Genomic DNA, 18,088 nt, shown 5'->3' with positions numbered 1-18,088 from the left:
GTCGGTTAAGCGGCCGACTTCGGCTCAGGTCATGATCTCGCGGTCCGTGAGTTCGAGCCCTGCGTCGGGCTCTGTGCTGACAGCTCAGAGCCTGCAGCCTATTTCAGATTCTGTGTCTCCCTCTCTCTCTGCCCCTCCCCCGTTCATGCTCTATCTTTCTCTGTCTCAAAAATAAATAAACATTAAAAAAAAAATTAAGAATGACCTCAGAGTCCTGTTTCTTTGGAAACTGCAGTGATCAATAAACATGGAATGTTTTGCCTGTTTTGTTTGTTGTGAAACCTTGATATGGACTTCTGGACTGGGGCTGCTGGGGGTAGCATGCAGGTTTTGGGTGTGTGTCACTAGACCCATATGAAAGATTGTTGGGAAGCTAAAGCTGTGGCTTTTCTGTGTCAAGATGACCTTGGATATAGTTCTGTGGCAGCCTTGCATTTCTTGCATGGGTGTAGGGACAAAAGAAGCTGTGTACGTGGGTAGCTGTTAACCATTGTATTTGTTTCCTACGGCTACTGTATCAAAACTTAGTGACTTAACATAATTTATTACTTTATAGTTTCACAAGATAGAAGTATGACATGGATCCTAATGAGCTGGATCAAAGTGTCAGCAGGTCTGTGTTCCTTTCTGAAGGCTCCATTTCCTGGAGCATCCATTTCCTGGCCTTTCTGGATTCTAGAGGCCACCTGCATTCTTTGGCCTGGTGTCCTTTCCTCCATCTTTAAAGTCAGCAGTGGGGATAGAGTCCTTCTCACATGGTATCACTCTGGTCTTCTCTTCTGCTTCCCTCTTTCACTTTTAAGGACTCCTGTGTTGACTTTAGACCCATCTGGACAATCCAGAATAATCTCCCTATTTTAAGGTTAGCTGATCATCAACTTAAATTTCATCTGCAACTTTAGTTCCCTTTCTCCCTTTAACACAGCATATTCATAGCTTGTGGAAATTAGGATGTGGACATCTTTGGGGGACTTACCACAGGTGTCCTGATAAAATGAAGGTGCTGTTTCTTGTCCTCTATCCTTCTACAAAGCTATGCACATGGAGAGTAAAGCCTGTAATGTGTCTTAAATCTGATTTTCAGTCTGAATCTGCAGTCACTGCTATGTGGATGCCCACTAGAACCACAATGTTGAGAGGGCAGACCTTTATTGGGAGTACTTTCACATGTTCAAGCACAATTTATTAAATCTCCATAGGAATCTACTGTTATTATGAAAATGGACTAATTTTTTAATTGTGTGGCTCCCAGGATATCTTTCCTTTCCCAAACCTCTGAGAATAATTCTCAGATAGGATTCTGGGCAATAGGTTTCTAGGACTCTGTAACTATTCACATCTCCAAAGCTTTAGGACTTTTTTTTGGTCAACAGAAGGAGTTGAAAGCTACTGTTTTCTTTTAGAGGAAAAGTACTTTAAAAAAAACCTGTCTGATATAAATTTTAAATGAAGCCAATATGCTAGGCTGGGCTGTTGTAAAATTATTTTCATCATTGCATTCATTGTGTCAACCAGATCTTTGGCTCCAAATACGCTGTTCTCATAAAAATTTCATTTCAGCTGTCAGGGTAATCAAAATGGTTTCAAAAGCTTTCCTTGAATACTGAATTGAAATAAAATAATAAAATACACTATCAAATGCCAGATACTACAGGAGGAAGATGCCACATATAGGCAGGTTTTGCTTTTTAAAAAAGTTGATTTTATTAAGTTCTTTACTTTGATGTAATTTTGAAGTAACTATTCCTGACATATACAATTTCAGCATAATTCAAGTGGCTTTTCAGCCCAAAATCATATTTGGGACTACATAATTAAACACACAAAATGCAGAATAATATCTCACTTATTTGTCTTTTGATGCCACAGTTTATGTTGTATAATGGTATATTTACAGTGTATAATGTATAATTTTGTATAATGGTAATTTTATAATGCATGGGCAAAGAAACAAAATGATGGCTACAAGTTTTATCTTTTAAAAATTTGATACTACAGGTCTGTGTTTCTAAAAAACCACGAGCTACAGATGTCTGTAAGCGACACGATGTTATTATTCTATTACAGAATAAAAATGTTGTCGAGCTTATGGATGACATAAATGTGGCAACAAGAAACAAATTTTGGAGAGAACTCCCTGAATAGTCAAAAGGCTATGCAAAATGTTATTTAAAAGAAGCTTCTGTTTCAAAATGTTACCTAGCTCAGTCACAGTGAAAACCTGAAATCAGCCAAGCACATCAGGCCGGATCTTGTTGGAGACACTGTGGGGATGGAAGTCGCAGAGTTGCTGTTGAGCGAGTCGGCTCTGGAGCAGCAGGTGTGGGATGTCTTCATTCTCCGTACTCCTCTTCTTCCACGAGAGCTTGCTGACAACCTTCCCGTATCCGTCCGCGAGCTTCCATCTCTGACCACTGCTGTATTTGCTCCGCAACATTTCTTCTTGCTCTTGGTGTTCATTTATTCATCCATCCTTCCTTCCGGTAACTTTTTGTGGCGTGCCACTTTATAGGAATTTAATTATAGAAGAATTGGTGAGGGTAGGAATGATCTTGATCTGTATCACTTAATCACTCAGACATAGGGAAAACTTGAGGAAAAAGTGTCTCATCTATATGTATTCATCCTGCTCTGTTATGGCAGAGTCCTGTTCTAAGGGCCAGTCTTTCCTCTTGATTAACTGGCTAATGAAAATACATAAAAGGGGACATTCTCCCCGGAGGCGATGCAGCAATGCTAGTGGCTGTAATGGAACTTGGCAGATAGGCAGGGCTTTTCCTACCAAACACATATACCGTGTAAGTGGTTACCTATGAGTAGTCTGGATATGAGCTGTGCCAAAATAGTGCTCCCAGTTCAGGGGCAGCCAGGAAATGGTTCTTGCCTAAGTTCCTCTACAGTACACGGGAGGAAGAGTGCATGAATTTTCAGCTATGAGTGTCTTTCTCTGGGGTAGGGGGAGGTGAATTCATATGTATCAACCGTAGAACAGATTGCAAAAAATGGCCTCAATACTTTTCAGCTCCTCCCATCAAGAGATGAACTCTATTTTCCCTATCTTTGAAATCAAGAGTGACCTTGGGATTTGCTTTGACCAATGCACAGTGGTAGAAGTGACATCAAGTGAGTTCTGAACCTAAGCAGCAAGAGGCCATGTGGCTTCTGCTTTTGTTTGTCTGTGACCTGCCATGTGGAGGAACCTGGGCAGTCTTGCTGGATGATGAAAGACATGTGGCCCTGTCATTCCAGCTTGCCAACTGCCAAACATATGAGTGAGACTACCTTAGATCATCTGCCATCCGACTCCAGATGCATGCAGAAGTCCAGCAGGGATTGACTAAACTATAGCCCCAATCAGAACAACCAACCAGCCCCCCAAATCATGAGCTAAACAAATGGCAGTTATTTTAAACCACTGGGTTTTGGGGTGGTTGGTTACATAGCAAAAGCTAACTGATATGAGTAGTCATACGAGGTGATTTTTAATCCTATTTTATTATTTTTTAAAGTTCATTTATTTATTTTGAGAGAGTGTGTGTGAGCAGGGAAGGGGCACAAAGAGAGAGAGAGAGAATTCCAAGCAGGCTCTGGGCTGTGAGTGCAGAGCCTGATGTGGGGCTCGATGCCATGAACCATGAGATCATGACCTGAACCAAAACCAGGAGTTGGACGCTCAACCAACTGAGACATCCACGTACCCCTGATTTTTATCCTATTTTAAATGGGAAGGATGGGATGGATTCATCAATAGAGTAGATTAAGATCTATAAAATTTGACCCTGTGGCCTGAAGAGGAGAATAAGAAGAAAATAAGGATATGAAGATAAACATATCTAAAACTACCCATGAAACACAAATCTCTTGCCAGCATTTGCTGGGGAAAATCCAGAATGTTTGAATGGGTCTGAGTATCTTAAACACACCTACTGGTATGAAAGAAGATAGCTCTGATTTTAGATAGTACTCAACTTTTGTGGCATATGTCCCAGTTCAGATCAAACTAAGATTCAGATGTTGGTGACCTTACGTGGTATCTGGTTTATATGTGTGATGTCCTTGAAGGCCATTTTTTTTTTCCTAAAAAGAGAGTGAGTTCTTTATAACTTTGTATAACCTGAATACAATTGGGACCCCATATGGCTCAGTCTCTGAGCAGTGTTGCTTTCAAAAAACAGGATTGTGGCAAAAAAGCGTAATAGACAGTAATTCATCTACTCAGTCTCTTGAAAAAAAAAATGCCAAGAGGAGAGTACATTCTTAATGCCAAGAAAGCTTAAGAAGCATCTGAGGAGCCTGGGTGGCTCAGTAGGTTGAGTGTCCGACTTAGGCACAGGTCATGGTCTCATGGTCTGTGAGTTTGAGTCCCTCATCGGGTTTGCTGTCGGGCCTCCTGCTGTCAGTGCAGAGCCTGCTTTGGATCCTCTGTTCCCCTCTCTCAGCTCCTCCCTTGCTTGCTCTCTCCCATTCTCTCTCAAAAATAAATAAACAACAAAGAAGCTTAAGAAGCATCTTCTTAGGGGTGCCTGAGTGGCTCAGTCAGTTAAGCGTCCGACTTCAGCTCAGGTCATGATCTCACAGTTTGTGGGTTTGAACCCTGCATCAGGCTCTGCGGTGACAGTGTGGAGCCTGTTTGGGATTCTTTCTCTCTTCCTCTCTCTTCCCCTCCCCTGCTTGTGTACTCTGTGTCTCTCAAAATAAATAAATAAACTAAAAAAAAAGAAGCATCTTCTGTAGACATCCTTATTGTTCTCAATATTTCTAGTATGCTCTGGAGTGGCATTCCTAAGAACTCTCTTTCTGGAAGTGGCTCATAAAAATATAACTTCCTATTTTCTCTTTAGTCTTTGAAAACTCTTCTCTGAAACCAAAATGCATGGCTCTTCTGTCTCTTGACTGTGTGTCCCCACTCAAGTATATAGCTGAAAATCTCATGTTTGTCCCTCTCATCTAAACTCTCCTCTCACCACTGTGCTGGTCCCTCATTTATTTCTTCTTTTCCATCCCTGTGTTGTTCATGCACAGCGACACCTTCCTCAAAGGTAGCAGTCCTTGCATCTGACCCTCCATGCTACACTGGGGCCTCCAGGGTGGGTAATCTGTTTTCATTTCTTTGAGAATCATCTCATTGCCCAGATTCTACACACCCCAGGAAAGACTTGGCACTTAATTCTCAAGTTAAGATTTCTTCCCCTTTAGAAATGGAGGGGCGAGTGGGAAGGGCCGAAATGTCATGTATTAATATAGCTTTATGTGAATTTGGATTGTTTAAATATGAAATAATATGATACAAGCATACTTACAAAGTCTCGTTTCTGGAACAAAATTCGAAACAGTGTGAACCGCTCCCTGCAAAATCAATAACACATATGTTTCAAGCCGGTGGACTGAGTGATTTGGAAACTCTATTTATGCTATTGCCGTGGTCGCTGATAAACACAACTACATGATACTGTTCTTTGTCAGTCTTATGAAAAAGTTATTCTTGAATTATAGGGGTTTGAATTCTGAAAGGTGTTCTGTGGAACACCCTGGCGTAAATAGACTTTGGTAGTCTGCCCTGTTGTTTGCTTTTGTGCCTGAGGCAAGGGGGTAGGCACTGGGAAAAACTAGGAAAGGTGGGTCAGATTTTGAACCCTCATGCGGAAAGGGGGAACCAGACACTAGATGAACTGCTTCAGGATCCAGGTGACAATGGGCGTCACTGTGAAGGATGAGAGCCAGAGTGCCTACTTCTCCATGGCAGGACTGCTGTGGCATTTTCAGAATTGGCAACTCCAGACCACGGGGACACATGGTCAAGGATGTTCCAAGATGTCTGTCAGTTGTGTGAGCACTGATGCTTCCCCTAGTGGCTGCATTAGAAAGGACATTGATGGAGTGGACTGGAAGGGAGAGAAGGACTGTGAAGATGCCAGGTCCTGACTGTGGCTGACAAGCTGACCCATGAGCACAGGAGAGGCATTCTGTAAGACCTTTAATAATATTTTGGGGTGGGAGGAGTTTTTGGAGGGTCTGCGTCTGCAGGAAGAGTTAAATGCAACAACTTTGAGATACTGATGATAGTATGAATTTATGGACAGGTGGCTTTGACCTTGGGATTCTTATTATACCTATATGTGCCAGTATGGTGGCTTTGCTCTTTAATCTCTTTATGGGCTTGGGCTATGTACTTAGCTCCCTAAACCCCTGGTTCCTCGTTTGTAGAATGGAAGCAGTAATGGCCTTAACTTTATGAGATTTTTGTGAGGATTCAATGAGCAAGGAAGGAGCTAAGTATGGTGCATAGTCAACGTTGTAAGTGCTCAGTAAATGTGAGCTATCATTATGTTGTTAACACATTCGCTGTCTTTGAAGCATACATTCTCAGTTTCATAGAACCCTTGGAATTGCTAACAAGGTTTGCTGACCAGACTACTTTGATATCATCGGTAACTTTTGGGTCTTAGATCCTTCCTGATCTTTAATGATTGATGTGGCAGGAGGACACAAGTAATGATTCCTTCTTAGGCTCAGGCCTTCTGTAAAGGGAACTGTTGTTACAGCTGGCATTTTCTAATTTTCTGCCACATCCTTCTGGGAAAAGAGTACTTCTTACGGAGGAGAGATGATATTTTATGAAGCAAGATCAAGCCATTCTGAGAGAGGAGAAATTACCCATATGTTTTCATTCACTGACATTTTGGGAAAATTACTACAATTTGCTTTCTTCTTTATTAAATGGCAGAAAAATTCTGTAAACGCAATTAATGGAAGTATTTAATTTTATCTGTATTAAAACCAATTTTTCTGTCTCTGTTGCACTCAAAATGGCAGGTCAAATGAATCTTTGAAAGTATGACCAGGGGTTTCCATAGCAACCAGATGGGAATAAGGGAGAAGACCTAGTTCTGGGACATAGGTGGTTTTCTTCTACTTACCGAGAACCCTAGTGAATCCGTTTGTGGATGGGACCATGCCATGGCTCTCAGCGCACCCAAGTCTGGAGCTCCAAATGCTCCTTTCTACTCAAGGTGAGGCCAATGGAGGTCATAGTGACTGCTCATAGAAAAAGGACCCCAGGGAATAATAATAATACCATCGGTTGGATTATATTTTTCATTCCATAAAGTGTTTTTATTTACATTATTTTACTTAATCATGTTATCACTCTAAGGTAAGTTATTGCTATTCTAAAGGTGAGAAAACAGGTTAAGAAAGGTGAGATGGTGTGCTAGAGTCAAGTTGCAGAGCCAGGGTCTGAATCATCCAACTCCAAGACCAGTGTCCATTCCTTGGGGCCATGATATGGGTCAGAACCTTCTTCACAGGGTGTTCCCTGTTCTTCATGGCAGGGTGGGTGGTTGGAGAGAGTGAGGCTTTACCTGTGTTCTCACTGGGGGCTGTGATGGAGAGTAGGGCACACACAGCTTTATGTATTTCCATGACAAGCACACTTGCCAGGATGGGAGATTAATACTTTGTGGAAAAAATACACGTTGCATTTCTTCTGTGGTTCCTGATTCTTTGCCTGCTGTAGTGTGGAGCCCCTCATCAGTTGTAGTAATGACAGACACTGTCTTATTGCATCTATTAACACATCCTTCCACAGTTTTCTTCAATTACACTGATTATTTCTCATTATGAGTTTATTCTTTTCTGAGCTTTTTTTCTCAAGAAGCTTCTGTAATTTCATTCCCAATTATTATATTATTGTAAGAAGTGGCTCTCCAGTGGCACAATGGGTCATTTCAACCTCTCGTATAAAGCAGCTTCTAATTTTTTTGTGGATGAAAGAACTGGTTACTGATTAGAGTTGGATGGACTGTGTGAGTATCCTAGATCTTTTTTTTTTGTTTGTTTTTTGACTATTACAAAAGCTTATTTAACGAAAAAGTTCAATATGAAAATGTACACAACCCAATTTTTACATTTAGTAAAACAGGTGCTGTGGAGAAGCATTTGATTTCTCTGGGGAGCACAGAAGTTGTTTATACTTCTGCCAAGGTTTATAACATGATGATTCTATTTCCTCATAATACCACTATTCCAGTATTGTCCTGTTGTCCACTAATTGCCATCCCCACACATTCGTCTATCGCAAGATGCATAAAGGGATTGAGTCCCTGCAGTAGTCTTGGACATGGCTGCCACCATTTAATTTCAATGATAACTTCTTGTCCGTGAATTTTGTCAGCTTGGGAGAGCGAGCTTTGCTCAGTGTCTACTCAGAGAGCTCAAAGATGCCTTGAAACAGAATTCGTGGCCTCCCTTCTACTCCCACAGTAGGCCTGGCATTTTCTCTCAATCTTTAATTATGGTGAAATAGCATTGTAATTATTTTCCAACTTTAGAATTATATCCCTCTTTTACTTTCTACTTCCATCCTGCCACTAAGCATTTTTTTCCCCTGGAAACTCTCCTGACTCTCCTGCTTCCTTTTCACTCCCACAATGATCCCATCATAATCCGTGGCCACCTTAGATCCACAGTGCCTCATCTGCCTCCTTCTGGCTTCTGAGTTTCTGGTCTTTATTCTAATGCATCCTACATATAGCAGCATGGATACTTTTTCTGCTTTTATTTGGTTTAGACCACTCCCATTCTAAGAAACCCAGAATAATTCTAAATTACCTCTTGAATAAAATTAAACCTCCTAATTATATACTCTAACGTCCTCAGCCTGTAAGCGCCTCCACTTAATGGCTCCCTTGCCTGCCCCACTCCACTTGGACATCCCACTTCAGCTACATGAGCCCATTTGCACTTCCCACTTGGAGTGCACATTTATACCCACCTACTAACCCATGAGCCTTTGAACATCCCACCTCTCCCGTTCAGAATTCCTCCCCTCTTCATTTTACCAGGAAAATCATTGGTTTGACTTTGTTTAACTTGATGTTTCTCAAATTTATTTTACTGCAGGATAATTTTGCTTACAACATAGCTATTGAAACTATAGCTTCTGTCTATTCTTTGCTCCTCCAGGTCCACCCTCCCCAAACCCTCCTCTGCTCTGCTGTGTGTCCATGAGGGAGTCCAACCTGTATGAACCACATCAACAGGTCCTTCTTGACCTCTGTCATGGTCAGTTTTATGCATCACCTTGGCTGTGCCATATTACCCACTTATTTAATTAAACACAAATCTAGGTGTTGCTGTGAAGATATTTTGTAGCTGTGGCTAACACCTACAATCAGTACACTTTAAGTAAAGCAGATTACTCTCCTTAATGATTGCTTTCATCCAGTCAGTTGAAGGCCTTAAAGGCAAAACCTGAGGTTTCCCAAAGAAGTTCTAGCTCAAGATTACAATATTTAACCACCCTGATTGCATGAGCTAATTTCTTAAAATTAATTTCTCTCCTCTCCCCCGATATAGGTTCTGTTTTTCTGGAAAACCCTGACTAATACACCCTTTAACTTCTGAGTTGGTTTGGCCAGTGAGGCCTATTCACAGGTGATTAGAGGGAAGAAGGAGACTGGGGCTAGCATATTGATTCCCTGGGTCACTCTCTGCTGGGTCGCTTATAGTTGGCTGTGTCTGTGGACAGAAATCCCAGCTCTGGAACCTTCTCTCTCTCATTCTTTTCTTCTTCTTCTTTAAAACATTTTAAAAAATGTTTATTCATTTATTTGGAGAGAGAGAGAGAAAGAGCTTGAGCAGGGGAGGGGCAGAGAGAGAGAATCCCAAAGAGGCTCCATGCTGTCGGCACAGAGCCCATGCAGGGCTCAAACCCACGAACCATGAGATCACGACCTGAGCCGAAATCGAGTCCGATGCTTAAGTGACTGAGCCACCCAGGCACCTCTGATTCTTTTCTTCTTAGTTCTGGGTTCAGTAAACCACCCCACCCTCTATCCTCTTTCTCCTTGGGGCCTACGGATGGTCACAGCTCCTTGCTGTTACTAGACCTGGAGTCCCGCACTATCTTCTGTGGTTTCCCTGTACTCTGTCTTTATGTTTGTGAATAGCCCATTGTAAAAATTTCCCCCAGTTGCCCAATTTGAATGTATCATTTGTTTCCTGACATGACCTTGACTGATATAATATCTCATGGAATTAGTGTCCCAAGAAACATACTTTGGGAACCTATGCTTCAACTTCAACCTTTCTCTTATTAGGGCAACAAAGCTGTAGGGTTCACTGTTTCCCAAAACAGTCTAGGAGAAGACAGGACAGACTTCATAGAAAAAGAGATTTGCGGGTTAATAGTTGAACTACAGGTAAGTTTAATTCAGCTGGAGAGAGGGTGGACATGGCAACAGAGAGTGAAAACTTCAATTTGTGGACTAGACAGTTATAAAATGCTTCTGCACATTTTATCTCATTTGATCCTCTCCGCAATCCTGTGAGGGAGGCAATTATCCTGTGTCATAGATAATCAAGGAAATGAGCAAATGAGCAAGGTGTGTTCAGGGGTACAGGAGACATTTGTCTGATTAAAGTGGAGAGTTCTTGGTGAGAAGTAGGGAAGAATAAGGTTTCCGTAGGTCAGGCAGGGCCAAATTATGTGTGATCCTGAGGCTGGAGGTGATTAGCTGGATTTGATGCAAGAGGCTGTGGAGAGCTTTTGAAGAATTCTTTGAAAATTTTTAATTTACTTTATAAATAATACATGTTCACAGTAGAATATTTAGTAATATAAAGAAGAAAACAAACATCACCCATAATTTTAGCATCAAGTGATACCCTGTTTATGCTTCTAAAACTTGCGATCAATCAGCGTTCATAGTATTGTGCCCTGTTTTATTCATCTGACGCAGTTTCTCAACTGTGGCACACTTACATTGGGCAGGATAATTCTTTGTTGCTGGGGGAGAGGGTCGCCTGCGTATTATACAATGTCTAACAACATTCCTGGCCCGTACCCACTGGATGCCAGTAGCACCTCCTCCTTGTCCAAGCTGTGACAACCAAAAGTGTCTTCCAGACATTGCTGAATGTCCGTTGGTAGGCAGAATAATTCCCAGTTGAGAATCTGTGGTCTAACTTTATATTGTGAACATTTTGTCCCATATCATTAACAATCACTGAAAAATCTCTGTGACAGATACAACATACTTTATTTACTCATGGCTTTTTTTGTTGAATGTTTAGTCTGTTGTATATATATATATATTACCATCATGAATAACACTGTGAATGAGTATCCTTTCACATAAATCTTTAGTTGGATCTCTGCTTATCTCCTTCAGACCAATTCCTGGAAGTGTATTTCTGAGTAAAAGGGCATGAACATTTCAGGGCTCCTGCTACGTTTTTCTGAAAAAGTGACTTCCAGAATGATTTGTACAGATATCTACGTCTGCTAACCAGTGACGCATGAGTGTTCCCATTTTACCAGCCTTCGTGAGCACCAAGGATTGCTCTTAGAAACACTCTTGGTATGTTGTTGAAAAAATGATATCCTGATCTTCTGATTTGTCTTTTTTGATCTTCAGTAAAGTTTTCTCATGTGTTGCTTAGAAGTCTGTTTACTTCCTCTAAAGTTGTAAATTGTTGAGTGTTTTAAGCATTATGAGGGCAGTGTTTAGAAAAACACCTGATGGCCTGTGTTTAGGGGGAATGTACTGATTTTAGCTTCTTTTTCTCAGGTGACTTGCTTTTCTAATTTTCAGCTCAGATTCAGTTTCTTGACTATGTCAGAAAGTCATTTTCTTTGTGAAGAAAATCTAACTCTTTCTTCAACTTAAAAGAAGCATGGAAAGTAAGAAAGAAAATAAAAGGACTTGCAAATAGACTTTTCAGTTTTCTTGTTTACAACCTCAAAGTCGCCCTTTATGTAGCTGAGTCTGCCAGTGTTTTCTCATTAGTATTATAAAGTCGATTGTTATTCACTGTTGTGCTCTCCTGGGGATGTCAAACTAGAACTGGAATCTAGTCCAACTCTGCCGCCAGCTACTTCTGTAATCTTGGGCAAACTGCTTCATCTTTCTCAACCTAACTCTCCTCATTTATAAAATAATGTGAGAGAAGATGATCTTTCAGGGCCTTTAGAATTCTATAAATGTGTGTTCACATGACGAGAAGAAAAGAAATAACAACAACAACTTGGGACCCTGGAGTCTTGTTCTGGAAGGGGAAGGAGAAGGGATGCAATTCTAAAATAATATACATATATTACAATGGCAAAATGCAACACTTGTATTTGTATTTCAGTTATTAATGAACCTTAATTCTTCTTCTTTTTTTTTTTTTTTTTTTTTTTACAATTCTGCACCCCTTTTGTTCATCAACTGGGAATTTTCCCCATGTACAAAATGTTACAAGGGCAGAAGTAGAATGTGAGTGTTTACATAGGTTGTTCTTGAAACAGGAAGTCACAAAATTCGCTTTGCCAATGCTATAATATTTATAATTGTTATATATATACCTGTTATAACAAAACATATGTAAATATATGAAATATAATAAATATATATTATATATACATATATATCCATCTATCTCTGTCTATCCATCCATCCATCCATCCACACATCTATATATCTGCTTATCGAGTGTCTTCTCCACTGGAATGGAAGTTCCATGAGAGAAGAGATTTTGTCTGTCTTGTCCATCATAGGATCCTCTCAGCACCTAAGATAGTGCCCAGCACATCGTATCTGTTCAATAGGTAAGTAAGGAATGGATGCATAAATGAATACATGAAGATGTATATTTATCAAGAAGACAAGAGATAAACGTTGGTGTGGCTGTGGAGAAAAGAGAACCCTCATGCTCTGTTGGTGGGAATGGAAACTGATGTAGCCACTGTGGGAAGCAGTATGGAGACTCCTCAAAAAATTAAGAATAAAACTGCCCCAGGATCCAACGATCTCACTTCTGGGTATATATCCAGAGGAAAGGAAATCGCTATTTCAAAGAGATATCTGCACCCCCATGTTCGTTGTCAAACTATGGAAACAACCTAGGTGTCCATTGATGGATGAATGGATATAGAAACTGTGGTATATATATAAATATATATAGAGTGGAATATGCACAAACCTCCACACACATACACACAATGGTATATTATTCAGCCATGAAAAAGAAGAAAGTCCTGCAATTTGCAACAATATGGATGAAACTAGAGAACATTATGCTAAGTGAAACAAATCAGACACTGAAAGACAAATACTATATGGTATTGCTTAGATGTGAAATCTGAAAAAAAAAAAAAGTTGAACTCATAGAAACAATAGAATGATGGTTGCCATGGGCTGGGGCATGGGGGAATTGAGTCAATGGGTACACACTTTCAATTATAAGAGGAATAAATGCTGAGTATCTAATGTACAGCATGGTGACTATCGTTACTAATTCTGTATTATATACTTGAAATCTACTGAGAGCAGATCTTAAGTGTTTTCTCAAGAAAAGAGGAAAAAGTAACCGTGTGAGGTGATAGCTGTATTAATTAACTTGATCGTGGTAATCATTTGACAATGTATATCAAATCACTTTAAATATATTACAACTTTGTCAATTATACCTCAATAAAACTAAAAATAATGAAATAATGAATAATAATAAAAATAACTGGATATCTCTGCAGCATACAAATATAACTCATGAATACAACTTACAGTCCCAAGAGTTCTCTACTTGTAGTTTTGTGTCCATGGAGCTTGAACCCTAGTCATATTTCTCAAAATGTGCCTTCTGTGAGGAACTCCAACATATGTAGCTATTTTTTAAGTTAACTAAGAAGATGAAATCAGTCATATTTGGGAATGATTGACTGATGGAATGAACAGAGAAATGAAAACAATGAAGGAACAAATAAGCTAATACACAGGTAAAATGAACTTGGCTAAAAAATTAATTAAATTTAAATTAAAAATTTTTAGGGGCACCTGGGTGGCTCAGTCGGTTGAGCGTCTGACTTCAGCTCAGGTCATGATCTCACAGTTTGTGGGTTCCAGCCCCACTTCAGGCTCTGTGCTGATAGCTCAGAACCTGGAGCCTGCTTTGGATTCTATGCCTCCCTCTCTTTCTGCCTCTCCCCCACTCATACTGTGTCTCTCTCTGTCAAAAATGAATAAACATTAAAAAATTTAAAATTAAAAATATTTATTTAAGTAATCTCTACACCCAATGCAGGGCTTGAACTCACGGCCAGATCCTCCTCCAACTGAGCCTGTCAGGTGCTCCTAAAAAGTTAATTAAAAAAAACCCAGTTTGGATTGTTTGATTTTCCTTTGCCATCATTTAAATGTGTTTATGTAGACAATATTTTGGGAAGAAGCTCTACCAATATGGTTTTCATTTATTAGGATAGAAATTCATGAAAACAGATGCTATCAACTTTTTTTTTTTACCACTTAGGATGTAGATTAATACAGGTTCACAAATGGATTAAAAAGAAAGATGATGCAACTACAGATGCAGGCGGATCTCTGTCTACATATATCTGTCTTTGTCTCTGTCTGTATCATCTACATCTATATTTCTGTGTGTATGAGTATGTCTATGTATATTCTACATCTATATCTATATCATCTATTTTCATATCTATGTCTTCAGGTATAGATAGAGGGAGCCTCATTCAGGACTGCAAAATAGTGAGAGCCTTTGAGCTCCGTTTGCAGCCTCACTTATAAAATGAGAATGGAAATTTTGTCAAAGATGGTGAAGGAATAGCTATGATTGCAGTAATTGCAAGGCATTTGCAAAATACAAATAAGTTTTGTGAAATTATCGTTGCAGTAGCAAGCAGTTTCAAATTTATGTTGGAAAGCTCCTTTTGCTATGAAGTTGTAGACAAGCAGTTTGAAAGAGCACCAGCTTTCGGCTATGTAATTATGTGTAAAATTTGTTCCAGAAATTCAGCAAGGCTGGGGCATAGAACTGTAAGTTTTCCAAATTGTTTTCAAATGGGCAGTAGAGGTGTGTGGGCAGTCAGATATGCAAAAGTAGTAACATAAAGGAGAATCGATTTGAAGCACACATTCTCTTCAGAGACAAACTCCTTCAGCCCTTAAACAAGTTATGTTACTACTTAAAATGAATTACCATTTCCCATAGTAATTGATGGCAATTTGTAGCATTTAACAAGCACTTACAATGTGCATTTGGTAGTGAGCTTATACTTGAAGATTTATTCCTCAAAATTATACTTTAAGATTTATTCCTCAAAAAGCTTTCATTCAGCCTCTTTTGAGGTTCTAATGACTACAGCAACTATGTTTATTTTGTGGCAGAGACTAGTGGATTGTTCACCATACTTGTTTTCTTTCCTCCTAGACACAGAGCTGGACTACATTTTCCAGCTTCTCTTTTTTTTTTTTTTTTAATTTTTTTTTTCAACTTTTTAAATTTATTTTTGGGACAGAGAGAGACAGAGCATGAACGGGGGAGGGGCAGAGAGAGAGGGAGACACAGAATCGGAAACAGGCTCCAGGCTCTGAGCCATCAGCCCAGAGCCTGACGCGGGGCTCAAACTCACAGACCGCGAGATCGTGACCTGGCTGAAGTCGGACGCTTAACCGACTGCGCCACCCAGGCGCCCCTTTCCAGCTTCTCTTGAAGGTAGGTATGGTTATGTGTGACTGAGCCCTGGCCATTGGAAAGTAGGTGGAAACTGTGTGGGTCACTTTCGAGCTTGACTCATTGTGATTTCCCACATGATCTTTTACTCTAAGGTGGCAAAGTATTTGTCAGTCCAAGTCCCTGGGATACTCTGTGGAGCAGAGACCCAACCCACATCCCCAACCTCTAGGTGACTGGGCTTTATTTGAGAGAGAAATTGGCTTTGATTGTTTAAACCACTGAGTTTCAGGGCATCTAGCATTACCATAACTAACGTATGGAATAGAGAACGGAAACATTCTAGAACAGAAGCAACAGAAACACATAAATAATCATTACAGTTATAAAAATAGAAACAACAAAAGTATGAAGTCATGCTTGACTTTTCCCATTGTAACTATTTGGGCCAGTTCATTTTCAGAATATTATGTAGCAGCTGCCTACATGATGGGAAATAATTGAAGTGGGGCCTTAATAGGAATTAACAAAAATAGTAACCAATATGAATGTAAAAAATTTGAGTTCAAAAATTACACGAAAATGGATGCCTGGCTGGCTCAGTTGGTGGAGCATGCAACTCTTGATCTTGGGGTTGTAGGTTTGAGCCCCACGTTGGGTGTAGAGATTACTTAAAAATAAGATCTTTAAAAAACAAAACCCAACAATTACATGGGAAGAAATGAAAATGAAAACACAGCAATCCAAGATCTGTGGGATGCAACAAAACTGATTCTATGAAGGAAGTTTATAGCAATATAGGCCTACCTTAAGAAGCAAGAAAAATATCAAAGAAACAACCTAAACTTAAACCTAAAGAAGCTAGAAAAGCAAAAAGCCTAAAGCCAGCCAAAGGAAGGAAATAATAAAGATTAGAGCAGAAATAAATGATATAGAAACAAAAAAATAATAGAACAGATCAATGAAACCAGGAGCTGATTCTTTGAGAAGATCAACAAAATTGATAAATGACTAGTCAGACTCATCAAAAAGCAAAACACAAAAAACAAAAAGAGAGAAAGACCCAAATAAAATAACAAATGAAAGAGAAGAAATAGCAACCACACTACAGAAATACAAACAATTTAAAGAGAATATTATGAAAAATTATATGCTAACAAATTGGACAACTTAGAAAAAATGGACAAATTCCTAGAAACATAACCTCCCAAAACGGAATCAGGAAGAAATAGAAAAATCAAACAAACTGATTACCAACAATGAAATTGAATCAGTCATCAAAAAACTGCCAACAAACGGAAGTCCAGGACCAGATGGCTTCACAGGCAAATTCTAGCAAACATTTAAAGAACAGTTAATACATATTCTCAAACTTTTCCAAAAAATGGAAGAGGAAGGAAAACTTCTAAATTCATTCTTTGAGGCAGTATCACCCTAACACCAAAACCAGATAAAGACACCACAAAAAGAGCCTACAGGCCAATATTTCTGATGAATGTAGATGCAAAAATCCTCAACAAAATACTAGCAAACCAAATCCAACAATACATTAAAAAAATCATACACCACAATCAAGTGAGATTTATTGCTGGGATGCAAGGGTGGTTCAGTATTCACAAATCAATGTGATACATCACATCAATAACAGAAAGGATAAAAACCATATGATCATTTCAATAGATGCAGGAAAAAGACAAAGTATAACATCCACTCATGATAAAACCCCTCAACAAAGTAGGTCTAGAAGGAACATACCTCAATATATTAAAGGCTTTATATGAAAAACCCACAGCTAACATCATACTCAATGATGAAAAACTGAAAACTTTTCTCCTAAGCCCAGGAACAAGACAAGGGTGTCCACTCTGACCACTTTTATTCAACATAGTACTGGAAGTCCTAACCACAGCAATCAGACAAGAAAAAGAAATAAAGGCTTCTAAATTGGTAAAGAAGAAGTAAAACTTTCATTGTTTGCAGATGGCATGGTATTATATATAGAAAACCGTAAAGACTCCACACACACACAAAAAAACCTATTAGAATTGATAAATCAATTTAGTAAAGTCACAGAGTACAAAATCAGTGTATAGAAATCTGTTGCATTCCTATACACTAATAATGAAGCCACACAAAGTGAAATTAAGAAAACAGTCCCATTTACAATTGCACCCAAACCAGTAAAATATCTAGAAATAAACTTAAGCAAAGAGGTGAAAGACCTATACTCTCAAACTATAAAACACTGATGAAAGAAATTCAAGATGATTCAAAGAAATGGAAAGACATTCCATGCTTATGAGTTGGAAGAACAAATATTGTTAAAATGTCTATACTACCCAAAGCAATCTACACATTTAATGCAATCCTTATCAAAATACCAACAACATTTTTCACAAAACTAGAACAATCCTAAAATTTGTATGGAACCACAAAAGACCCTGAATAACCAAGCAATCTTGAAAAAGAAGAATAAAACTAGTGGTATCACAATTCCAGTCTTCAAGTTATATTACAAAGCTATAGTAATCAAAATAGCATGGTACTGGCATAAAAATAGACACATAGATTAATGGAACAGAATAGAAAACCCAGAAATAAGCCCACAATTATATGGTCAAATAATCTTCAACAA

Source organism: Prionailurus bengalensis, chromosome X (assembly GCF_016509475.1).
Source record: "Prionailurus bengalensis isolate Pbe53 chromosome X, Fcat_Pben_1.1_paternal_pri, whole genome shotgun sequence".
Lineage (NCBI taxonomy): Eukaryota > Metazoa > Chordata > Mammalia > Carnivora > Felidae > Prionailurus > Prionailurus bengalensis.
This window is presented reverse-complemented; position numbering follows the sequence as displayed.